The 26186-nt window shown below is 55.2% G+C and overlaps 1 protein-coding gene across 1 annotated transcript in view; it reads right to left on the reverse strand.

Moving 5' to 3' along the window:
• The window catches only part of CASZ1 (castor zinc finger 1), a 120800-nt gene that overhangs the window by 90328 nt on the left and 4286 nt on the right, over positions 1 to 26186 (reverse strand). The window contains exon 2 of the mRNA XM_027578122.2: positions 23531 to 23684. The gene's annotated coding sequence lies outside the window, so the exon portion shown is untranslated. The remainder of the gene's footprint in view (positions 1 to 23530; positions 23685 to 26186) is intronic.

Genomic DNA, 26186 nt, shown 5'->3' on the forward strand with positions numbered 1-26186 from the left:
CAGGTCTCGCTCCCAGAGAAGTAATCAGGCCACAGGGGCAGGCACTTTGACTGCGAAGCTGTGGGAAAGCAGGAAGAGAATCCTAACACAGCCTTGGGCAGTCTGGGAAGGCTTTTGGGAGGAGGTGGTATCTGGAGGACCTGCTCAGTAGAGACAATACAGTATAGGTGGTAGGAGCCTTGGGTTTGATTTCTACTTCTTAGCTCTGTGATTCCAAGCCTTGGCCCCTCCCCTATAAATCAGAGATGATATTAGTATCTGTATCATAAGGTTGCTAGAGAATTAAGTGAAATAATGGAGGTAAAGAGCATGAGATAGGGATTGCCACATAAATGTTAAGTGTTCTATTTATAACCATGCCAGGTCCTATTCTTACCCCTGACCGGTCCACCTGGGGCTGACCCCAGACTGGCCCATACCAGGCCGAGCTGCCAGCGCCAGGTAGGAGCACTGATAGACCCCCTGGCCCTATCAGCCTCAGCCCTGACCCTCTCCACATACCAGGCACACGCGGATTGGAAGGGGACAACCCCAGGGCCCGGTCCAGCAGATGACAAGCAGAGGAGGCAGCTGCCCACCTCTCCTGGGTCTGTGGAGTGTCGAGCACGACTCAGTGCTGATCTTGATGAGTGTTATCTTCCAGCATGGAAACTCCAATTCACCTGCCTGGGAAGAAGCAGGGAAAAAAATCCCACGGCCATGCCCTCCCCTGGAAAAAAAAATTCTAGAAAACAAAATACAACGACATCTTTTTATTTTGTTTTTTTCGGTAATTATACTAAAGATGAAAAACTCATAATAAACATCTCCCAGTCCCCACCTGCTAACAGTAATTATAATAGACTCAACAATAAATGGTAAAGCAGGGCAGAGCTGCATCTCGGGAATTCTCTAGGGCATGTGGATTAGCTCGGAAAGCCTGAATGATTAAAATACACTAATTAAAATTTTGTGTTCCTTGGTAACTCGTCTGCCTGGGCCCCTGGTGTTGGCAAAATGGGAATTAACGTGACAAAAGCAACACAGAGGGTTTTTGTTTTAAATAAAGAAAAAAGAGAGAGAGAGAGGGAGAAGGGAAGATCTATATAAACAAGTTAGACACCAGGAGAAAAGAAAGACGAGGTGGTTTTCTCTCATTTTCTAACTGGAGCACCAGGATGTTTGGGACAGGAAAGTGTATGGAACGGGGTCCGGGGCCTGGAAGGGAGTCCCTCTGCCTGCTCTGGGGTCCTGTGAGGGGCACGAGGAGCATGTGTCCAGGGGTCACTGTTTAAGAATGATTACTGGAGAGAGGGGGGTGGGAGGGAGAGAAGTGGGGACAGCAGGCGCCCACCCAGTCCGGCTTTCCAACGACATTCCTCTAGGGCGGGCCACATACCCCAGCTCCCCACCCCACGGCCAACGGGACCCTGGGAGGACGCAAGGGAGCTTCTACCCCATTGCAGTTGCACAAAAGAAATTGAACACTTTTGAGTTGCCCTTAGCAACCTAATTGCATCAGTACATTGCACACAGGAGCCAAAGTAACTGAATTTTGATGAAAAGACGGCGGTAATTTACGGCATCACAAAATTAGTTGTCATGGCGACGGGTTAATTACATCTCAAATTAACAATGCAAGTGTGGTGAAATTAAATATAAATCATATTTTCTGCATAAATTATAGGGGTTGATTAGACCGGGGCTCTGGGAGAGGGAAAGGTTGAGCCGCCACGGGCCCCAAGCTGCATTCTGAGCTGCCGAGAGAGGCGCCTGCAAATGCAGGCGCGGATGGGGAGCTCTTGGAGGGGATGGGGGACCAGCGGAGTCAGGCGCCAGGGCTGCGGAGGCTGCCTCCCTCTGCTCCCGCTGCCACTCGCAGGCTCAGCTGGCTCCACGCAGCGCCAGGGCTGTCCCCAAAGTTTGCTTCTGTTTGGATCAAACTTTGGCTGGGGGGAGGGGGCGGGCAGGCAAGGAGGAGGGACAGCAGGTGCCTTTTTAGTTGAGTGCCGGGGACAGAAGTTCTACCTTCAACCATCCCAAATGACTTTCCCGCTTTCTGTGCCCTGAGCCCTCAGAGAACCCTCCACAGATGGCCAGCTTAACCTCGCTCTCTTCAGTTAAATGGGGTCAAATGGTTTCTGAGTCACAGGCGTCTGCCTACCAGGGGACAGGCCCCGTGCCACCCAACAGGCAAACCGCGCACGGCCAGGGCTGCACCAAGTGGGCAGCAGCATTGTAGGGGTACGGGGTAGCCAGAGACAGACCATGGGTGACAGCAAGCACATCTGGCTGAAGAATGTGCTTTTCCAGTCAGCTCTGGTCAGGCAGCCACACTATTGACGCTGCTCCCCGCTACCCAGGGACAGGGCAGTTTGACCCTGCCTTCCTTGAATGGGGGAAGAACCACAGAGAGCAAGAAGCAGAAGAGACCCCAAAGAGCACCATGTGCATGCTCCGTGGGGGCTCTGCCAGCAACACGCAGCCCAGATGCCCGTGCCCCTGTGCCACCCACCTGTTGTGGAGGGCCAGCCCTGCCACTGAGCACAACCGGACCGACCTCGGTTTGGTCTCTGGGAACCCCCAAGCCAGGTGTTCATTGGAACACCCGGGTGATAGATGCTTTAGAATCATGCCTCTCTCCTCCTGCTCCTGGCCTTATTTCTTGGCTTTGGGGGAACACGCAGTCGAACTCTGGTTCACAGAGGAGAGCCCCATTTGTTACCTGGACAAAGGAGTTCCAAACTTTGGTGATCAGTGAATCGCCGGAAAACCTCCTTAAACCTGCAGGCTCCTCAGGCCCCGGCTTCAGAGATTCTGATTCTGCATCTGGAGGGATCAGAATCTGCATTTTTAACCTGCTTCACCTGAGAGTCTGATGCAGGCCATCCCAGGCCCACACTTAAGAGGCACAGGTAACACAGTCGGTGATCCCAGTTTGCAGATGAGGAAACGGAGGCCCAGCGGGGTTAAGTCACTTTTAAAGACAGGGCAGGACTGAGATTCAAAGCCACCTCTGAGCTGTCACCCGTCACATGCAATGCCCCTCTCTCAAGGCTGTGCCAGGCACCATGCCAGGCCATGTGGGAAACACAGGGACCAACGGAACCACAAAAGCCCGTCCTTGAGGAGTGCATGGTCCAGTGAGGACACAGAGGGTCAAGCAAACAGACATGGCCCGACGTGTCCAATCCATCCCTAAGGGACAGGGCCATGGGAGCACAGGAGAAACACCGGGGACAAAGGGAAGGCAGGGATCAACACGCAGTGAGTCAGCCAGCCCCAGGTTGGAGGCACTCCCCAGGGGTACCTGACTGGGCTGAGCGCCCAGTTGGGCTGTGCCACACTTCACCTGGCCCAGGTGGGAGGAATTTCCTGAAAGGCCCCTGCAGAGAGATGGGGCAGAGGAAGGAAGAGAAGGCCCTTGGCGGTCCCCCTGACCACGGATGTGCATGTGCAGCTCATGAATATTTCAGTGGCCATTTATTTATCCCTGCACCATCCAGCTGCTGGGGCCACAGACCCAAAGTGGATAAATATAGCCACTGGGCGATCAATGAGGCATCCGCTCCCCCCCAGCCACATCCATTAGGCCCCTCGTTCCCACAACCTGCTGGCTGGGCACCTTGTCCTGCTCAATTGGTTTCCGATTTTCATTAGCGGTGGAGGCACAGCCCCACTCCAAGCCTGGGCGTCCCCCTCACCCCTCTGGCCCCTCCCCCCCTCAGGCTGGGCATGGAGCCCGAGGCTGCCTGCTGTCAGCCTGGAGGGGCCTTTCAGAGAGCCCAGCCCACCAGAGTGGTGAAGCCGGGAGGTGCAGAGCTCAGCAGCCAGACCTCACTTCCCCGGCTGGCCCCTGTGCAACGCAGAGGGGGGTGGGGGTTTCCCTAGGACTCTGCCACTCACATCAGGGCCAGCCGGTGAGTGCGATCTAGTTCTAGAAAGCTGAGGTTCTCATTTGCTGGCTCTGAAGTTTCTGGGGGGCCTCCACTTCCCTGGAGTGGGGGTGCCCAAGGGGGAGTCTGGTGGCTGTAGGGTTGGGCTGCCACAAGGGAACCCCTGGCTCCATTGGCCTCTACTCTTCCCCTGAGCCAGAAGTTGCACCCGGGCCGTCCTGGACGCCTGTTCTCCAGGGTCAGGCCTGGCTGCAACCTACTGTCCAAAGGAATAAGCGTGGGCTACCATGGCTGTCTTCGAGGGCCTCATATCAGACTGGAAGGTGCTGACCAATTTCCAGTCCCTGCTCCTCTCACCAGGCTGAGCACCTCTCACGCAGGCTGGGACTCAGCACCCCAGGGGCACTGTGCTTGGAGGGGTAGAGACTCCAGGGATGGTGTCAGCCCTCACCAGGGTCCTGGCACCCACTCCTTCATTCGACAAACAGTTCCTCAACACCATGATGTGCCAGACATTGTCCTGGTGGTACAGCTGTGAACAAGACAGACCCAAATCCCTTGCCTTCATGGGGCTTAGCCTCGGTGAGGGCAGGATGGGAATAATTAATCCAGTAAATGAAAAACTACTGAGTGCTGGAGGACAATAAAACACAAAGATAAAGAGTCACAGAGGAGAGAGCTGGGGTTACTTGAGTCGCCTCTGAGGAAGTGACATTTGAACCAGAGACCAGAAAGATCAAAGGGAACAGGGTAATCTGGGCCTTCCGGTCGAGGAAGGTGGGGAAGGTCAGTCCCAAGGGGCTGACACAGCAGAAAATGCCAGGAGGAGCACCCCACCCACTCCCTCCCTTGGTACCAGGTGCCCAAAGGCTTAGGCCCAGTGGCTGGCAGGACGGGTGCCCTGAGGCAGGCTTGCAGAGCATCCACATGGCCTGAGGACGGGCAGGAGGGGCAGAACGGAGAGAGGAGAAGGACAATGGCTGGCAGAGGACCAGGGGCATGAGGCCACCTGCCTGGCTGTTGTGAACACAGGCCCCTCCTCCAGGGCTGCCGCCAGGACAGAAGGGAGCCCGGGCGGCCTGCGTGGGGTCCTGCCTGCACTGGGAGGCTGCAAGACCACAGGGTGACCAAGGGTCCCTTGATTCCACCCTGCGCCAGCTCCAGAGACAGAGGGCCTTGACCCTCCAGTCCGCTTGCAAGGAAGACACAAAGGGTGGGGTGGGAGGTGAGAAGCAAAGAGTGAGCATGAATTCCAGAGGGAGAAGAGAGAGGCAGGCCTGTGCCTTTAAAAGAATTTTCATTTAAAGGCTCTTCTCTCTTCCACCATTTCAGTGATCTATATGCAAATATGCTAATGCATGCAAATTAAGACACCACTTTTAGTCCCAATTTAATAGAAAGCATTAAAATACCATTTTTTTTTCCAAAAAACTCCATATGCATGAAGGAAGGATTTTTTTTTTCTTTCTTTTTTTTTTTTTTACTTTTCACTAAAGTCACATTCCGGCAGCAATTTTATGCTGTCAAAATGTTCTCAACGAGGGGAGATTTGACTGGCTTCTCTGAGAGCCAGTCATAGGAAGCTTGGGCTCTCCTTGTTGAGTTTTTCTTTTTTCTTTTTTTTTTTATTTAAGGGGGTGGCAAGGGAAAAAAAAATAAGGAAGGAATAACAGAAAACAAGACACCCAAGAATTTTCTCAAGGGTAGTTTCTAATTCTAGGCCAGAGTCCAGTCCGCTCTGCATCAAATGTGTCACTCAACCACGGCCACCAAAGATGCGTATGGACAACCCGGGTATGTGTGTGTGGGTCACTCCTGCGCTCTGGTGCAGGTGCACATAAAGCTGGTGGGTGCCCCTCTGTGTGTGCCACTTGGCAGGAACATCCTCCCAGGGGCCCGGAACCGCCAGCCACACACACCTTGGGAGGGCAGTGCCCCTGGAGACGAGAGGACAGCAGAGGGCACCAGGGCTGGGGTAAGGGCGCGGGGGCCGTGGTGTGTGCCGGCCGCTCTGCAGCCCCAGCTGCACATCAAGGGCTCTGTATTTTCACTTCACTCGCTGCTCTGTAATTAAACTCGGCTGCTCCCACTTGGGCTAACAGACCTTTCCCTGAGCGCCCCAACCCCCCCCTTCCACGGGGCCCGTTCCCCCTTCCCAGCCTTGCTGGCCCGTTGGGTCTTCCCATAGACCCTACAAGAGACTTCAAATTCTTGATCTGAAAGGCCTTTGTCAAAACCATGGGCCCGCAGTCCCCGACCGGCCGCTGCGGGTCGTCTCTCCAGTTTCCCTGGGCCCACTCTGGGGTTCCAGCTCCTGATTAGACCTCTGTACTTGAGCACCCATGCTCCACCAGCTCCTCCGTCGTCCCTGCCCTTTCCTTCCGGGTTGAAGTTAGTCAGGGCCTGAGCTCTGGGAAGCCGCAAGGTGCTCTGATCCCAGCCGGGGTCCACCTGAAGGGGTGGCACTCAGCCATTCAGGGAGAAAGGGGTAAAGGCCATCCTGCTGTGTGGGTGGCACCCCTGGTGGGCAAGGTCTCAGCCCCGTGTCACAACGGGTCCTCATTTCACAGTTAGGGTGAACACTACTACCACCACCTTCTGTGGAAGGGCACCCCACAGGCCGAGCACCCACCCAGGGGCTCGTCATGTGTTGGCACATTTACTCTTCTCAGTGACCCTACGGCATCAGAATGACCAACTCCAAGGTACAAAAACAGAAAAGCAAGGCCAAGGGAGGTGAGGCCCATTGCCCAAAGTCTCACAGAAACTACTGCCAACTGGCAGTGGGGCCTGTGGGTCTTTCACACTCCCAGAACCAGCTGGAAAGTGAGGGATCACACTCCCCACTGCAGCTCTGCCCCATCCCAGTGAGGAACCCCGCCTGCCCCATGGAAGGCTTCAGCTCTCCATCTGTAGAATGGGAGAGGGAGACCGCCCTCATCCGTGGCTCTTTTGGCTCCATCTGTTCACAACTGTGTAACAGATGGAAGAGAATCAAGGGGGGCAGGTGTTCTCCCCAAGCCGGGACAGTAAGGCAGACTGGCTCACTGGGTCCGCTCCACACTGCAGAAGAGGCCCTGAAGGCAATGGGCCAGGAGGTTAAGCAGGGCTCGGGAAAGTGGGGAGAGAAGGGTCTAGAAGCAGGAGACAGAGGAAGAGAAGCTGAAAACTGGGGGTAAGAGGGGCTTAATGAAATCAGAAAAATACTAAAATGGGGCTTTAAAGGATAATTAGGCAGAAGCCCCATTCCAGAGAACCGTTCAAAGGGAAAAAAGAGCAAAGAACAGAGGGAAGACCCACCGCAGTGGCCCCGGGCTGGGTGAGGGCAGAGGATGGGGACATGCAGCAGACACGAGGTGCACAGCGCCCACACGGGCCCTGGGTCAGGAGCTTGGGCACAGCGTGCAGGGAGGGGGGCTCCACACACATGCATTTCTCCAGCGCACATGAAAAGGCAGGAGGGAACAGCAGAGCTGGGCTGACGTGGTGGGCCGCCTAGCAGAAGCCATGGTGCAAAAAGATTGAGATAGTTACCGGAAGTCCATCAGTTGGTGCCAAAGCCCTGGTTTTATTGTTAGGGAAAAAACAAACCCAACCACCGAAACTCATCCTCATCTGAGAATCCACACAGAGGGAAACGATTTCCCCATCAAACCAGTTTTATTGGATATAAATATCTAATTATTTGTACCAGGCCCTGGAATGCCAGACATTTTGCAGCTTTTATAACATGTGTAGGAGTCTTTACAAACGACATATACATAACCATACGTGTATATATCATTTTATATATATATATATATATGGTTATATATTAACAAACCTGATTTGAATTTCATCTGAATTTTTTGCTTAGCAAGCAGTTTTGTTTGTTTGTTTGTTTTTTTACGAACCTGGGAAAGAGCTAGAAGGTTTTGGTGCTGCTCAGACCCTCTTCCTGGGGGGGGGGGGTGCATATTTCTGAGACCTAATGTGCCTGACCCAGAAAGCTCAGGGGAAAGGGACACCGCGCCACTCTGCCATGACACACGTGCCCGCCCCCCCACGACCCCTCAGCGGCTCTGAACCGCACACAGGCTCACAGCACTTTACAACCACAAGACCCATGGCTGCAAGTCAATACCTCACACATGACACAAACATGATGTCCCAAACAGACAAACAAAAGTATTGACTTCTCAAACACAAAGCACACGATTACACTTCATAGCAACCCCCGTCAAACCGTGGAGGGCGACAAAGAACCGGGCAGAGGGGCAGGGAGGGGGAGGAGGAGGGGGGTCGGGGGAAGTTGTCTTGTGGGGAATAATGTGGATCAGCCTGTCATCTGGAGACCCATCTTCATCTAGAATTAATGCACTAAAGTTCTTTTGTTTTTCCCCTAAATGGTTTTAAAGAGACAGCGAATTCTCCGTCCGGACCTGGGGGCTTGGTGTGCAGCTGGCCCAGGCTCTGGAAAGTGAACAGGCGGCCCCTTCTAGCCAGGCGTGAGTCCATTATCTTTGTATCCCTGCCCCACCCTGCTGCCGCCTTGTCTTCTCCCAACTTGTAGAAAGAAAAGTTACAAATCTCTGGCTTTCACAGTTCCCACAAGTAAAGAGTGCGAGAGCCCGTGGCTGGGCAAACTGGGGACAGGAGAAGGGATGCGGCGGGCCAGGGCTGTGAGCAAGGTGCCTGGGTCAGTGCCAAGGTAGGGGGGTGGCTGGCAGCAGTCTCCTGGAGGCAGTGCAGGGAGGGCCGCAAAGGCCAGTTTCTCCCAGACAGGAATCTCCTGAAGCTGAGGACAGAGGCGCAGAGGCTGGGGACAGGAGGAGCCTGGGCATCAGCCACAAAATTCCAGGGGGGGAGCCCTGTGGGAAATCATGGGCAGGGGAAACTGTCCCTTGAGGCCCAAGGACCAAAGGAACCATTCCAGTTTGAGTGATATTTGGGGAGACTCTAGCCAGAGGTTGGCTGTCCGCATGGGTGGTGAGAAGGAAAGCAACCGATTTCCAAATGCCTCTGTCTCAGACCTATGTATTCATGGGGAGAAAGGGCTCAAGATTGAGCAGAGCTCTAGGCCTCTGCCGAGAACGTTCTGAGAATGCCCACACACCCTCTGCTTAGAGAGCCGTGCTCAGGGGGCTGGGCTGGGGGCCGAGGAGCCAAGAACAAACAGCAGCAACAGGAACAGAGTTGAGCCATTTCAATTATTCATATGCCAGATGGATTCTTTTCCTGCCTTTTTTTTTTTTTCTATAAAAATAAGGAGGGTGGGGGGAGTAGGTCTTACGACAGTCTCCAAAATGGGGGGAGGAAGGGGAAAGGGAGAAAACATAGAAATCGAACCCCTCATTTGTGTCCTATCCCCTTCCCTGGAGACCCCTGGTCTACTGACAGGAGGGCAGGAGGGACAGAATGCCCTGTCGGGCAGAGATCAGAGGTGTCATTTAGGTTCTCTATGAGCAGAGAGCAAGAAGCAAGGAAAATGGTTGAAAGAAGGGAGGGAGAGAGAGAGAGAGAGAGAGGAGCACGGAGCATGGGGTGGGGGGGAGGCAGAAGAGGGTTCCGACCTTCTGTGAAGGATATAAAAAATCCAGCCGCCTCGGGGGACACCCAACTATCTAGCATATTGCTGTTAAAATGTCTGCAAAATTTAATACACTTGGCATGCCATCTAATCAGTCCTTGGAAACTCGGGCACTCTCTCCCTCCTAGAGTCAAACCGCCTCAGACCTTACACCTATGCGGTTCCCACCGCCACCCCGTCCTCCGATTTTAGATAAAGTTGTCCCCCCCCATCATAAAACCAGCTGCTGTAGCTTTCAGGACACGTTTCATCCTGAAGTGTGTCCAAGGTCCAGAATCTAGAACGTTTTCTAGGAAGCAGGCGATGCCACAGAGCGAGCCAGGGGTGGGGTCCTGGGGCCGGGACTTTGGTTCCCAGACTTCTTGTGGGGGGGGGGATGTATTAGTAGGAGAGAGAAAGAATGTGAGGGGCAGGCATGTACGGCCAAGGGAACATGCTCCCAGATGGCCAGGCAAAGGCTGCTCTGTCCAGGGGAGCCAGTGAGAGCCATTCATTCAGCTCTTCTTTAAGTAGCTGCCCAGCACAGAGAACACACACACACTCCACATATGCCCGACTGGGTACTCTATCAATCCATCCATTATTGGGAAACTTCGGTGAACCCCACAAGATTCTGTGGCTACTCCAAGTGCCCAACAACCAACCAGGAAGTTTCCAGATCAGCCCCAGGAATGGCTGCCTGACCTTCTACCCCAAGCATGGCAATCGGAGCCCAGCATGACTTGGACCTTTTGGCAGGTCACCACCTGCTTTAACTTCACAAGGAGAGATCCGTAGAGCTCCTGAATGGGCCTGGAGGATCAATCCCCAAAACCTTCACCCTCCACCGTATGGAAATGGAGTTCGTACCAAATCCTCTTTACTCTTTTTTTTTTTTCCCTCACCTCTGACTGACTTAAAGTCTCAGGAGGCCTTAAGGAGGCCTGGAGGACCCTAAGAGACTCAGGGAATCCCAAAAAGCCTGCACCATGCTAATGCAGTGATTCTTCATAAGATAGGGGTCAAGCGGGACAGGCCAAGAATAGGGAGAACCCAGAGTCCCCTCCATCTGCAGGAGAAAGCCACAGTGGCCAGGGACCTGAAGCACAAGTGACTCCTTATGAACTACCCTGCCCCTCACCAGGCAGGTGGGAGTGTTGGCAAACAGGAGAAGGGAACTCAAGGGGGTGGAGACAGGGAGTGCTGCCTGGGTGGGCAACCCATACAGTTACCCAGGGCCCCACGCTTAGGAGAGCATGTGCTTTCACTGTCGTGAAATTCTTTTTTTTTTTCTTTTTAAGATTTATTCATTTATTTGAGAAAGAGGGAGGGGGAGGGACAGAGAGAGAGGGAGACGCTCCAGCAGACTCCCTGTTGAGCACAGAACCTGACATGGGGCTCGATCCCAGGACCCTGGGTTCAAAACCCAAGCCGAAACCAAGAGTTGAACACCCAACCGACTGAGCCACACAGGTGCCCCATCATGAAATTCTTAATAATTTAGAACAAGGGGCCCCGTATTTTCATTTTGCATTGGGCCCCGCAAATTACGTAGCCGGTCTGGGATGTGGGTTTTGGGAGATCAGAGGATCTGGATTTGAATCCCAAGGCTCTCCCCCTATAAGCCAAGCGACATCAGAAAAGCTACTTATTATCTCTGGCTACAGGGAGCCTCGCCTATCAAATGGGGTGATCACACCCGCTCTCACGGTGGCCGGGGGAACCGAGAGGGGCAAAGTGGGGGAAGAGCTTTGGGAACATGATTACATGCTCCTATTCAAACACAAGGTGTGTTGACCAAGAGGGAAAAGTGAGGCCAATCAGTTCGTGTTTGGTGGTGGCTTCCTCCCACCCCAAGGATGACCTTCCCCCTTGTGGCAAGATGTCTGCTTTCAAAGCAGTGTGATAGGGAAGCCTCTGGCATGCCCAACTCGTTGGCCCCATTCTCAGTTGAAGAAACTGGGACAGAGTCAACAGATGACCTGCCTGTTGTCACAGAGCCGCCTCCAGGCAGGGCAAGGCCGAGGACATACTGTTCCTGCTGTCCAGGCTCTGCTTTGGCCACAGGACACTTGAGATGGGGACAGTGAGAAGGAAAAGGAGGCAGGATTTGGAACAGGGAGAACGGAAAGACTTCATCCTATTCTATCACACACACACGCAACTTGTGCATGCATGTGTACGTGTATACACAGCAAAATTAAAGCTGAGAACTTGGCCAAAAAGAAAAATCCTACCCCTGTTCCATCGAAACTTATTTTAGGGCGGGAGGTAATTGCCAAAGACCCAAATAAAAAGCCAACCACAGGCTGTAAACGGCTCCAAGTCTTTAATTAGACCCCAAGAAAAAATAGTGGCAAAAGAAAAATGAACGTAGAAGGCTCCCTGAGGAGGGAATATGCATGTGGTCCCTTCCCCCTTCCCAAGGCCAGGGGCTTCAGATGAAGCCTGCCTGTCCTGTGGTGGGCACTGCAGTGCTGGCACTGGCCATCGTGAGGGCAGGCATGAAGCCGAGCACGGCACACCCCAGGCAAGGGCCAGGCTTGGTCTTGGGTCCTTTTCCCAGGGCCTTCCTAGGCCCCAGCCTGAGGAGGCCAGCCCAGCATTGGCGCTCCACGAGGCCAAGGGGAAAGTGAGCAGTTTCTACCAGCTCTGGAGGTGAGGGAGCAAGGAAAGGGGAAAGCTTTGGGTCTGGAATGGCCTTTGACTCACTGAAAGATGTGCCCATCAAGTCACAAGGCCTGGCTCCTTGGCCACTGACCAATCTACCCACATGACACTGCTCCCATTCCTTGGAGCTATTCTCCAAGCTGTGGCTCTAGACCCTTGTCCTGGGTCCATGAGGAGTTAGGTGGCCCTGAGGTCATGTAGGCAAAGCCAATGCCCCAAGGCCTCTCCTCACATGGTCCCTCCATGTGAGGGTGTGCTCTCAGGAACCCTTGGGGTGACAACATGCCCAGGCAAGGGAAGCATGCACAGCCCCTGGGCTCAAGGTGGCACTGGCCACCTCATGATCTTTCCTTGAGCCCCTGCCCAGCCCTGGCCATTGGAGGACATAGGGGAACCTGGACTGGGTATGTGGGGCTGGAAAGAAAAGGGAAGGTGGGGGTGTGCAGAGAAAGGTGTCCATACTCTCACCCCTCATATCAACAGATGCAACTCAGCGGACTAACCAAAACCCATGGTGGGGGTGTCGTGCCAAGTGCCAAGACCAGCATGAACCATACCATGGCAGAAGCAATGGCCTGCACTGATGTCATAACGACAGCTGGTCCCCATGGCAGAAGAGAGGCATTGCACCCAGAACCCAGGGAAGAACCCAGGAGAGGAATGAGCCCCAGCCTGCCTCAAGCCAGCGAGCAGGATAGGGCAGCCTGGTCCCCCACCTGTGCGGTGTGGCAGGATGGTGAGGTGGCTTTACAACTAAAGCCAGCCTACTACAAGTGGGCACGGCCAAGGGAGGGAGAGGAAGAGCCACCTCATTGTTGGCATCAAAGGCAACGGGACAACCATGTTGAAGATCCCCGTCCTGCTTTGTCCCATGTCACCCCACCTGCCACACCCACACCTGGCTCCCCTACCAGAACGGGCACTCACTGTGAGTGGGGTGCACAGTGCTCCCCTGGCTCTCCTCCGCCCCCTGCCTCTTCTAAGCCTAGCCTAGGAAGATGTGCTCCAGAAACCCCACCGAATGGATGGGCCGGCCCTTACCTGCTGCCAAGACATGCCCCTGCTGGCGTGGTGGGCTGTGCCCCGCCAGATATGCTGTGTTTTTTTTACCAGTTTCCTTTCCTAGCTCTCAAACAGAATGTCAGTGACCACAGATTAGCAGTGGGCCAAAGGGCAGGAAGGGCGGTAGCACCTTAAGGGGCCCAGACCCGGTTGCAAGCAATGAAGAGGCCACACCCCTGCAAAGAAGGAACTGTCATGTCCATTTTACAGAGGAGGACATCGAGGCTAAGCGTGGTGACATGATAGCCACATGTCGACCAAGCATGGGCCTGACTGCAGCCCAGGTGGGTCCAGTTCCAAAGCCTGTCTCTCACCATCTGCCCCTTCTGCCACCCAGTTCTCTAGTCCAACCTCTAGCACTAGGCCTGGCTGACCCCTTCGCACTGGCTGCTGGATTCTGTGCACTGGTTTAATGCATGTGCCTTGTGCACTCAGAGTGTAAAGCAGGTGATAAGCACAACTCCTTTCCTAGCTACCCACCATGCCCTGTGGTCAAGGTCAAGGCGTACATGGCCAGAGCAAGCTGGAAGGTCTTTCCAGGAGGAGAAGCAGGTGTGAATCTGACCTCCAAGGCAGTCCCCACATCACCATCCGGGTCAAGTGGGCCTCCCTGCTGGCCCCTTCCTGCTTGCCTTGCTCTGTGAGGCTGGTCAGGCTTCCATCCATCAGGACAGGTGGGATTCCTCCTGGACAAGCCCTATGGCCACTGCTTCCCAACTTCCTTCCTAGCTTGGGAACAGGCTGGGAGAAGCAGTCCAAGCTCCTGGCAGAGGTAGCAGGAGTCCTGCTAATTAATTAGCTCTCTGTCTTCCCCGAGTGTTCACCAGACACAACCAGATGGTCCCAGCAATATGCCCTCTACTCCTGTCCTCCCCTTAAAATGACATGACATCTTCACCTTACACCCTGCGTCCATCTTCCCCTTCTATATTGCAAACCCCTCCAAAAACCCTTTCTCTCCCTCAGCCAGGCCCGGACCCAGAGAGCCCCAGAAGGACGGGGAAAATAACGAGAACTCTGGTCCAGGTTTGCAGTGGAGAGAGTTCTAAGTGGAGCCCAAGTTTAGACAAGACTCTACTTTCCTTTTGCCTTCAAACAATTCAGCTAGGGGGTAGGGGACCCAGGGCTGAGTCTGCCCCTATTTCTTGGAAGTGTTAAGAGATGACTCTGTGTCCAAAAAACACAAACAACTTAAAACCCCAGACAATCAAGGCTGACTGGTCCCCCCTACCCTGCCCCAGGAGGACACCATATAGAAGAAGCTGCTCCAATCAGAAGCAAAAAGCTCACTGGGGCCTCTGCAGTACCACGGACTCTTCCACGGGCTCTCTGTTGACATCTCTGGGTCCTAGGTGGGGTGGTGGCCTGCAAGGGACAAGAATGTGCCCTCCAGGTGGCCAGCCTGTGTAGGCACACTCAACCAGGCATCGAGTAATGAAACAGCCAAATCCCAGGGGCAAGGAGCTAGGGTCAATCGAGGCTGGAGCCACAGCTGAGAAGCCCTGGTGGCCCTGAGAGGCCCAGGAGTGGGGATGGCAACAGTCCCTATTTCGGGAGGCCACCCAATGCCCCGGTGCCAGCACCTATGAGGTGTAGGCTCCAGCTGATGAACCCGACTCACTCTTCGGGGAGTTGGTTTTCCCCCTTATAAAATGAAACCGAGCTGGATGGCCCCTGGGGTGGCACGGAGCAGGACTGCTCACACGTAGCCCTCGGGAGGGGCCAGCTTTGATTATTACTGTCATGATTATTATTATGAGCATCATTTTCAGGAGCATCGCTCTTTTGGAGTCCAAACATTCTATGGGCCTCCTTTCAGACAGAGCTACAGAGTAATGGGGGAGATCTGAGCTTACGGCCTAGAAAAGCCACACTTTCCGAAATGTTTAGCCCAGAACTGAAACTAGCGAGGAGAGAGAGGGTAATGAAGATTTGATTAGAGGCTGTGAGGGGTCTGGCCAGGTTTCATGAGCCTGAGTGATCCCAAACTGGCCCACTCGGGCTCCACGAGGCATCCACCTCAGAGCAGCCAGAACTCGGACACACGGCTGGATCTTCCAGGCCCACCATGGAGTTGGGGGGGGATGATCTTTGGGACAAAACATGATTGTCTAGGGCAGCAAGGGTTAACACCGGGGCTGGGAGAGGCCAGGCAGCACGAAGCACTCCCTGTTTATTAATAAGCTATTTATCACCAGCTTTGCTTTTAATGCCATTTGGGCTTAATGTCGTTAATGAAATATAAATGCCCATGCTAACGATGTGGGTCAGAGGCAGCACGGGCAGCAGACGGCTCGCGAAACAGGGCCAAACCGCCGGGCACGCTGGGGAAGAGGCTGAGAGCTCGGCAGGAGGAAGAGGTTCCCACCAGCTCGGCACCCCCAGCCCAATCTGCTCCTGCGCCAGGGGGGCTCCACAGCTGGCTGTGTGTGGGGGGGGAAAGGCTGGGAGGAGGGCAGCCCAGGGGCTGGGGGAGAGGAGGCCTTGAGGGCACGGGATGTTGTTAACTCCTAGAGAACGGAGCGGGAGTAAGAGAGCTCCCACCTCAGGGGCACCGCCTGCCTGGCATCAGGCCCCTTGGCTGCAGGAGGCTGGACTACCACCAGCTGGCAGCTGGCCCCTCTCCCCACCCTGAGCACCCTGACCACTGGGAACAGAGCTGGGGTGAGAAGGGTCATGAGAGGGAACAGGGAGGATCCCATAGTAAGTAAGGACTCCAATAAAGACCAGCATGACATCCCAGGCTGCCCGACCCCTAGCTCGGGCTGTTCAGTGGCCTTGCGGGTGGGCGCCGAGAGGTCAGCAGATGGGTATTTCTATCCGTGCCCCGAGGCCCTGGAACCTGGAGGTGGCTCTGCATGGCAGGCTGTTGTCCCTGACCTTCTACCTGACCTGGCCTGGCCCTGCCCACACAGTGGGCCCTCCCTGCTGACCTCTCCCTAGGCTCAGAGCAGATAGATGCCCTTAACAGATGATGACCACCTAACCCAGATGACCCCAGCAACTTCACACTTTCCCCTCTGCAGAGGCCCCAGACTCTTCCCGGACATCAGCACCACCCCCCGCCATCCCCCCACCCCCACCAGGGGAGGCAGCTCTGGGACTTCCTTCCCGGCTTGGAGGCCATGGATCCTTCGGAGGAGACTTGGACTCTACTCATCCAAGGGCCACCTGGGCCTAAATATAGGTTAGAGACTCCTGCAAGCAGCTGACCTTTGTTCCATCCTCCTCGTCCTGCAGCAGCATGCCCATGGAGTCACTGTCCTGGCCCCGCCTTGCTCCCCAAGGGTGCTACCTCTTCCAGAGGGAGCTCCTGGCTGTTCTCGGGAGAGAGCCCAGCAGCCTCTATCCCTCCCCGCTCAGGACTGGCCGAGGAAATGCAGGATGACCACCAGCAAAATCTGAATTTCAGATAAACCTCACATACTTTTTTAGTGTACGTATGTCCCCAATATTACATGGAACATACTTCTACTAAAACTTATTTGTGGTTTATCTGAAATGCAAATTTCACTGAGCATCCTGTATTTTTTTTTTCCAGTTTTTATTTTAATTCCAGTTTGTTAACATACAGTGTCATGTTAGTTTCAAGTGTCCAACATGCAGCCCGTTTTTGTATTTGCTAAGTCCGGCCACTCGCTCCCGCTTCTCGGCAGGTCACACCTGGCAGGTGGGTGAGCAGGACTGTGGGGGGCAGTGAGGGAGAAAGGAGGATCCCGCCCGTCTCGGACAGCAGTCCTCCTTTCAAGAGGCTCTGTTTGTCCCTGTCCCACCCCCACCTCCGCCCTCTCCCCTCAGTGGTCACTACGACACAGCCCGGTGCCACAGCTCACCTGTGGGGGTCCCCTCTCCCTGCACCCCTCAAAGTCACCTCTGTGTCCCCAAGGAGTACAGGGCTCATTTGCTGGGGCTTGGTGGAGCTCAGCTCAGAGGCTAATCCCCTGGGTGGCTCCTGTCAGATTATTAATTAGCTAAAGCGGATCGGTCCTGGAACAACATGCGCTTGGACTTCAGATAAAGCAGGCCAGGGAAGCCGGGCGGGGGGCTGCTTAAAGTGACAAGAGCCTGTTTCTGAACCGCTCCCTGAGGAGGACTGAGAGGGTGGGCAGAGGCTGGGGGCGGGGCACGGTTTGCAACAGAGCCCTCAGCACTCCCCTCCCCTGCTCAAGAGCACATACCCGGGAGGCTGTGGGTGCAGATGCACCTAGGGGCCCGGGAAAGGAGGAGTCGGTGACAGTTGGGTCTTGCTTTTTAATAAAGAACTTGTGCCTGATCAGATGGAGTCACCCAGAACTCTTCCAAAGCCTCTTATTTCACTTGGGGTAATGGCAACAAGGCCTGGGGGATCTGGGGTCCCTCGCGCACCCCCATGACCTCACGTGGCATCCCCCCCACGAGGTGCCCTCCAACAAGTCAGGCTGCTCTTGCATCTAGGAGCTCACACTTGCTGTTCCCCCTGATGGGAACACTCTTCTCCCAGGTATTAAGTAGGGGGGCTCACTCCATCACCTTCTCCATCCTTACCCAGATGCCACCATCCCAGTGCTGCGTCCCCCAGATGCCACACTGAAGAATTACAAACTATCCTCCCCCATCACCATCGCACGCTCTCCCCATCCTATTCTCTAAACGTGCTGGTTTTCTCCTGGACACACGTGGCCATCCAACAAATACTGTATTTCTTAATCTCATTTGTCATTTGCCTCCCTCCACTGAAATGCAAATCCCACAGCACTGTTCAATCGCTGCTGTGGTTCGGGTCCACTTCACCATGTCTCTCAGTAAGGCTTGATGAATGAATGAAAATGAGAAATGAATGACCGACGTTGAAGGCCAAGATTTGGACCACCACCACTTCCAGCTCTAAGCCGAATGTGGCTGAACTCTGGGCTGCCCCGGGGGCTTCCCAGGTACCCATCTCCCCCGATTCCCCCTTCTGCCCCCCCAGAGGCAAGGTGCTCCTCTTACCTGGTCCTATCATTTCCCTTAAGATGCATTTCCAGCTCTGGGTCTCCTGAAGGATGGCCTCGGGGACCCATCTCCCTGCCACCCAGACCCTCCCCGAGCTGGGCCTGCTATGGGCTCTGCCCCAGAAGCACGGGTGGGGGGTTGGGTGGCAGTGAGGGGGTGAGGAGAGGGAGTGGGGACTCCCAGCTGCTGCCTGGGCCCAGCTCACCTGCTGGCAAACTCCTGGGCTTGGATTGTTTTGACTTGAGTCGGTGAAGCTGAAATATTGAGTCACGACGGCCCTAAACTTCATTACCAGCTTTTAGTGAAGATTACTAAGGGAAAAAAGTTGCTTTTAATTGCTTCTCCCGATTAGCATTTCTGGAGAAGAAACTAGTGATTAATTACACCTTCCCATTTCCACTCACCCTGGCCACAGGGGTCCCAACCCCAGGCTGCCATATGGAGGCTCAGGGGCAGAAAAGGCGCCTGCTCCCTAGGGGCCAAGAAACCAAATCAGAGAGAAAACACGAGTGGGTAGCAGAAGGTGAGGAACACGCCCAGAGCAGGTTTAACGGAGAAGCAGTAGCTGGTGGTGTGGGGCGGCCACGCAAGGGTCCCTGCACTGGGCTGCCTCAGGCCTCCGTGGGGTGTCCTCTGGGCTGAAGGGCTTTCTAGACCAGCTCTACACCTGGGTAGATTCTGGAATAATAGAGGCCGGGGAAGCTGGGGGAGACAGAACAGCAGGAGCCCGGGGATCTGCAAGAGAGGACGACATGTTCACAGTCCCTGGGACTCCTCTCTGGGGGCACCCCGATGGTGCTCCTCCAACACCACCAGAGCGCTCTCCCTGTGGAGGCCCCAAGGTCACAAGGATGGAGGCAGGGCAGAAGTGCTTCTCCCCTTGTCCACAAGACGTTAACCCTCCCAAAGCCATGGGCTGTTGTCCTTTTGGAACAACTGTGTCCCCAAATGCAGAGGGGCCCTGAGGTAGCTCCAGGCGGGCAGGTACGGCCGGCCCTCCCCCCTTGGGTCTGCGCCTGGTGGGATGCAGGGGCTTCCTGAGTCTGCTAGGAGACGGGGGAAAACTGAGGAAGGAGGCCCAGGGCTGGGGCGTCCGCAGCATCAGGGCCGAATTCTCACCCCGAATAGAAACCAGAAGGTTCGGTGACACTTCCCACGCCTTGTAGTTCAGCCATCCCCCCTGAGCGTGATCTTACCCAGGGGTGGCATAGGGCTCGGGCCCCTAAGTCCCATAGCCAGTACCTCTCCTGATTCCCCACCGCACACCCCCTCCCCCAGCTGCTTGCCTGGAGCGGCCAGCCCCACATCAGATCAGAGCCTGGGAGGAAGGAGTTAGAACTGTCCAGTCCAGTTATGAGTGAAGGCCATGGATCTAGTACAGGCCATGGAGGCAGAAAGCAGAAGAGCCTCCCACGCCTGCCCACCCAGACACACCCTCCCCCGGGGCTCAGCCCAGGGTTCTGATGTTGGCAGACACACCCAGGAAGGCTGGCTGACACCCCCTCAGAGCCAGGCAGAGGCACCAGCTGCCCGCCTGGGACATCCCTGTCACCCCCTGCAAACGTCGCCAGCCTGCCCTTCTGCTCCCTCCTGTCACTCCCCCTGGAGGTCAAACCTCCAGAGCTTTCCTGGAGGGCTGAGCTGGCCCATATGGCTGAGAATATGTTGCCAGCATGGGCAAGTACTCACTGGGGCCCCCGCAGCCGGCTGTGACAGCTCCATGCTCCCTCCTGCCAGGCCTCTGGCTTGCTGTCTGGGACGTGTAACACTCACCCCGGAGGGCCCAGGATCGCTTCACTGTGATAGCATCGCTGTTTGGGGTTGCCTGCCTCATCCTAGCCCAAGCAGATGATACTAAGATCCAGGAGAGTCAAGCCTTGTATCAGAGGCCCAGGAAAAGGGGACAGTGGCCCAAGTCAAATCTGATGGGGTACCTACGGGAATCCACACCGTGAACTGTGAAAGGACTTTCCACATGCAAAGACTGCTAGGATCCCTGCCCATACACTGGGGCTGGAAGCTGAGCTGGCCCCAGTGGAAATGAGGAGGTCTTAGACAAACCCCCTTCTCGGCCCTGGGTGACCGGATGCCCGGGAGAAGGTATGCAGATGCTCAGCCCTTGAGAACACAGATCACATTTAAGACCACAGTGACAGGAACTATATGAACTAGACCCAACCTCAAACCCAGCACCGAGCCCACAGAGCAGAGGCACAAAACAGGCTCCCATGCAGTCTTTGGGCCAAAAGGACAGTGAGTTTGGAAATAACCTACTGAAAACAATGCCAGAGACGAGTGGGCCTTTGGCCTTCCCTCTACATGGTGCTGGCCAAGAGGTGCCTAACCCACTCAACCACGCTTTCTCAGCAGCCAGCACCGGGCCCCGGATGGTGCTTCTCCCTAATCACAAAACTCATGGCCTCTGAAAGCCACGGGTAGTTCCTGGCCCTGGCAGGGCGGGGGCGTGAGAGGGGAGGAGATGCAGGGCCACATCAGGGGCCCCCAGAATCTGGGGTTGGCTTGGCTCCTCTTTTCGCCGTTTGCTCCCGCAGCAAGCACTACTCACCCTCCCTCTCAACGCATGGACTCTGTGCCCTTCCATGCTGTCCACCTCCTCGTGTCAGCATCCGTCCACAGCAGCCTCCCCTCTGGGCTGCTTTCTCCTCTTGCCCCGTGCAATCCATTCTTCCCACTGCAGCCCCAGCCAGCTTTTCAAAGCAAAACCCAGATCACTTTACCTCCATGCTTAAAACCCTCCAGTGGCTTCCTGTCACCCAAAGAATAAAATGCCAGCTTCCCCAGGCCCACTGACCCCTACAAACGGGTCCACCTCCCAGCCACCGGGACCTTCCTTCTGTTACCAAATGTACTGAGCTCATCCCACCTCAGGAACTTTAGACCAATCATTTTCTTTCTAGAATATTCTGCCTGTTTCTCAGAGGGTTGTCCACTTCCTCTCCTTCCATCTCAGCTGTCACCTCCTCAAAGAGGCCTCCTCTGACTGCCCCCTCACCTCACACCCCTTCATCCTATGTCCATTCTGTGCTAACGGTGTCCTTGTTCCTTTTTTGTGGATTCCTTGTTGGCCTGCCCAACCAGAACTCCATGAGAGCCGGGGCTGTCTTGTCCACTCTACCCCCAGTGATTGGCAGACACCAGGCCCTCGGTTTCTGTTGATTAAATATAACCAGATCTTACGCAGCACAACCAGAAATAGGGAGAGTCTGAACTAGACAGGAGCAGGCCTGTGGATCGGGCCTGAGTATAGATTCACCCCTGGCCCACACTCCAGGGTGGTGAGGAAGGACATCTCTGAGACCACGGGTCAGCCCTGCCCTAGAGGACGCGGGCCTGCAGCCAGACCCAGTCCCTGGGAAGAGGTGGGTGAGTGTGGAGGGGCCTGGCCACAATATTCCCTTTCAGGGCCCTCAGAGTTCCTAAGCTTCATTATTAAGCTTTAGATGGCCGATGCCAGGATGCGGGAGCCCCACAGGACTCATGGAGCCCGTCCCCTAGGCCAGCATGGCCCCTGGGAGTCAACAGTGAGTGGAAACTTCAGAAAGGGAAAAACTAATAGGCATGTTTTGCCGAGGGAATGAAGAAAACAAAAAGCCGGCCACTGAGAACAGAACGGGCAATATTCCCCCTTCAAAGGGGGGAGCTACATGCACTTTGGCAACCTGCTGCTCACGTGCTGGGCCCAGTCGGGGCCAGGGAGACCAGGTAGAGGCTTGAAGACACGTGGGTCTGCCTTCCCAGGACCCACGATGATCAGAGAAGCAGAGTTAGGCAAGAAGAGCCCAAGAAGTGTAGAGACAGACAGGTGCTCGTGCCAAACACCCAGCAAGACCACTACACCAAACAATCTCGACACCACCATCAGGGGACACCAGCGACACATCTTAAATGTGGACAGACCAGCTCCTGGAGTGTGATCGCATTCTAGACACCAGGAAGAAGAGTCTCGGCCATGCAGTTGCTCCACCACAGTAACCCAAGGCGACATTTACATCTGATTTGCAAATCCCTGCCCTGTATCCAAGGCTTCTAGTCCCTGAGGTGGCACAGCCTGGAATCAAGCAGGCCCACAGCTTTGGGGACCTCTCAAACCCCAGTGGGCACCAAGGCACCCATCGCTGCCAAGTGCTTCCTCCGTGCAAGTTCAAAGTCCAGAGTTGCAGAGCCTGGCCACGGAGGGAGGGGCAAGACACACCTGCCCATGGCGCCCACGGGGAGGGACGGTGCTGGTAAGTAGGCTGGGGCTGCTGACTCCTGTCCTGCGCACACAGGAGGAGTGGCTTGCGGCCTTGCCCTCCCCGCCATTTTCTAGACCCTCCACCTCGGCCCCTGTCCTAACACTGTGCCCAATTTCATCAGCATCTAACCCTTCTGGACTGGTTTCCTTGGGATCCCGAGGGAACAATGAATGACGACCAATATGTGGTAAGTCACCTGCTGTTGTGTCAACCCCCCACCACAAAAACTGCCGTGTCTGCTACCCGTAGGGAGCTATCTGACAGTACCAGCCTCACAGACTACCCATCCCTGGTGTAAGTGACCTGCCTTCGGCGAGGGGCGATTTCTGAGCCTGGATCAAGACAGCTGTGGGAGGCACCTGGGTGGCTCAGTTGGTTGAGGATCAGACTCTTGATTTCGGCTCAGGTCACGATGTCAGGGCCTTAGGATCGAGCCCAGCATTGGGCTCCGGGCTCTGTGCTCAACAGGGAGTCTGCTTGAGATTCTCTCTCTTCCTCTGCCCCTCCCCTGGTTCACATGCACACACGCTCGCTGTCTCTCTAAATAAATGAAAAAAATCTTTAGGAAAAAAAAGACACCTGTGGCTTCTCCTCTAAGGAGGGTCCTGCCTGGGCTGGAGGACCACCCGAGAGAGCTCCAACAAGTCACACATGAGCTCAGAGCAGCGCCACGGCCTCTGGACATGCAGATGGGCTGGACCTACTGCTCCCAGAGAGGATGTGCAGAAATGTCCCAATGCTTAGCTCCAGGAGTGCTGTCTGCTATGGCACAGGCCTCGCCTAGAGTACCTGCATGCTGCTGGTACCATTCAATGTCATACACTGGTAATGCTGGGAGGATTCTTAAAGGCCATTTATTCTAATATCCTTATTTTACCCAAGGCAAAACCAAGATCTGGAGGGGAGAAAGCAGTGACTCAGTGTCAAAGCCAGGGCCAATACGCCAGGTCCTGTTCCTAGGCCAGGGCTCTGTCCTCACTCCTATGTCTTCTTACTTTCTTCTAAGGTGCCTGAGCCACCGCCATTTGGGTCAGAATCCTCTGAGAAAGGCCTCCTCAGTCCCTATCCTAAGAAGGAACCCCCAAACTGGCCAACCACAGCCCCCACCCACATTTCCCAGACACATCTTGGGAATCAGGAGTAGCTACCTTTGCATTCCAAGAGGCCGGGGTCCAAAGTCCACTCCAATGCTGGAAGCTACAGGATTCCCTTCTACGGGAGGGGGTCGACAACTGTGGCGGCTGGAAGGGCAGGTGAGATGGAAGGGGTCTTTGCCTTCAGTCGGCGAGGTCTGTTTGCCTACTAAAATGAAAAGGGAGAACAGATTATTAGGCTACAGCGGAGACCCACAAAGCTACTCCAGAGAAGAGGACAACAGATGGTGTGGTTCCAACATTTTGCACCGTAACCAGCCAGCCAGTTGCTGGTAAGAGTCTCGGACCCTGCCTGCCATGCCTGACCCTACAACCAATGCACCCTTTGCACAATCATTAGCCAATTGCTAAGCAGCGGTCACACCTAACACAAGAATCAGACAGGTAGAAACCATGATAGGCCAATCAGATGCCACCCCAGGTAGTAACAGAGGGATCACACCCAAGGCTCAGCACCCCGGGGGGAAAGGTCAGCCTGACAATGATGGATCACGCTGACACTGGAAGGCAGATCAAAGCCACACAACCAAATGAAGCCTTGGGCTCCCCAACCTCCACTCCCTCCCGATGTTCCCTAGGCCAGCTCCCAGCTGCTCCCGTGACCCCCCAGTGGCCCTGTGGGAGTCTCTAAAAACGGAATCAACAGGTGTCTCTGCAGCGACCCAGGATGGTCAGTTTGGTTTCTTCTGTTTCCCCCACTCCCCGCCGCCATCCGTGCTGGTCCCGTGCCATCTCATCCCATAGAACAGAACCGAGGGTGCAGGCACATACTGAGAGGGGGCTGCCGAGATTCATGTGTGATAGGTGTTGGCCCAAAAAAATGTGGCCAAAGAAAGTTGGTGCCCTGCTACCGGCAACCTTTGTGTCAATTTAAGCAAATATTGTGGTGTTTCCATGGTGATTCCTGTTTTGAATATCCACTACACTCACTTTTTAAAGGGCTTTTCCTGTTTGCGTTTCAACTTCAAATCTGTAAATATTTTCAGCCTTTTTAGAAAAATCAGCCCATGCGCATGCAAACACGAATACAGCACCTAACCTCGGTGCACAAGCTCCCAGGCCCAGAGGTCCAGCCGCATGGATGGGAGAGTGGGGTGTGGAAACCCCAAAGGGGCTCTCTATCTGCTCCCACACAGCCCCCCTCCCTGCACATGGGGCTGGCATCAGGGAGGGTGGTGGCTGGGGGGATGGCAGCATCCATGGCGCCTGTGTGCTCCCGGGGCGTGTGAGCGGGCTCAGCCTGACTCTACGGTGTGGCGTGGTGTGGGCAGCCACCCAGCAGGTTCTCCAACGTGGCCCAGCCCTCGGATCCCCAAGCCTCCCTGGAGGGCAGGAACCCCTCCTCTCCTGCCTCCCAAGGCTGGGCCCCGAGTGGAAGGGGTTGTTGGGCTGTGAAAGCGAGAGGTCCCAGCAGCAGCTCTCCCCACCTCGACTCTGGGGCACTGCCACCGCGATGGGCCAGTGACAGTGGCCCCTGGACTCGGATCGGCCCGGCTCCCACCCCACCCTTCAGCACCATACAGGGTTAACAGCGGGTTTCCTGGTTTCCATGGATTCCCGCCAGGCCCCTAATGTGAGTTTCGTGTGATTTGGGGGAAGTGGATTTCCTTTGTTTTCCAGTTTGGGAATATTTTTTTCTTTAAAAAAGAGGAAAAAACACTTTAATGGGAACTTCAGGGCCACTGTGAGACTTACTCTTCTGGGCTTTGACATTCTCAGGCCTTTGGTCCAGAATTGCCCAAAGCCCTGGGCAGCTCACCCACCAGCCAAATATCTCCGAGCCACAGAGGAAGGGGTGCCTCAGACCACCTACAGCGCCCTGCTCCCAGAACATTCTTCTGCTGGGTGGGGGGAGCTCCATTCCAATATCCCATCAGAATGGCCCCCACCTCACCTGAAAGCCAACATCTTGTACAGGTGGCTCACACTCTCCCCTTGCAGACATATACATTTCCCAGGGAAAAGGTCAAGGGGAACACTCCCACCTCCCTGATTCCTGGCAAGGAGCTAGAATGACCAGAGCCCAACCACACACACGGGAATGTGAACGATACCAGGCTCTTATGTCCTGGCTCAGAAGGGGATTCCAGTTCCAGGAGAAGAGGGTGTTCCAGGCCCTGGTGGGGCCCTTGTCTGGCCTCTTCCAGCTGAGGGAGGGGCCTGCCCAGGGCAGAGGGAACTTCTCACCTTGGCAGCAAGAACAACTGGAGAAAGGGTGTGGCCAGGCCTCTCCCTCCCCCTCCTCCTCAGTCTTCCCCATTCCTGCCCTCCTCCAGCCCTGCCAGGGTGTGGCCTTGCTCAGGGACTGTCCCCAAGCAAGTGGCCTGACCTATTTACCAAACCAGGGCACAGGCCTTGGGGCCTGCCATGGACGGGGCCCTCCCACGGCACAGGCCCCCGGGGCCATGGTGGCAAGCAGGAATCTCGGTCAGTAGGTAGAGAGCCCAGAGGACAGAGCTCTCTGGCCAGCAGCTCCGGGGTGAAGGGGTGAGAAGCCATGTGCAGGTACAGAAATAACACAGGGCCGAGAATCAGAAGACATGGGTCTGAGTCCCAGTCGGGCCACTTAACTCACTGAGGGCCCTTGGACAGGCCATATGATCTCCCCAAGGCCCCATTTCTCCACAGATGGAGGTAACACCTTCTTCCC

The sequence above is a fragment of the Zalophus californianus genome, chromosome 4, assembly GCF_009762305.2.
Source record: "Zalophus californianus isolate mZalCal1 chromosome 4, mZalCal1.pri.v2, whole genome shotgun sequence".
Classification (NCBI taxonomy): Eukaryota; Metazoa; Chordata; class Mammalia; order Carnivora; family Otariidae; genus Zalophus; species Zalophus californianus.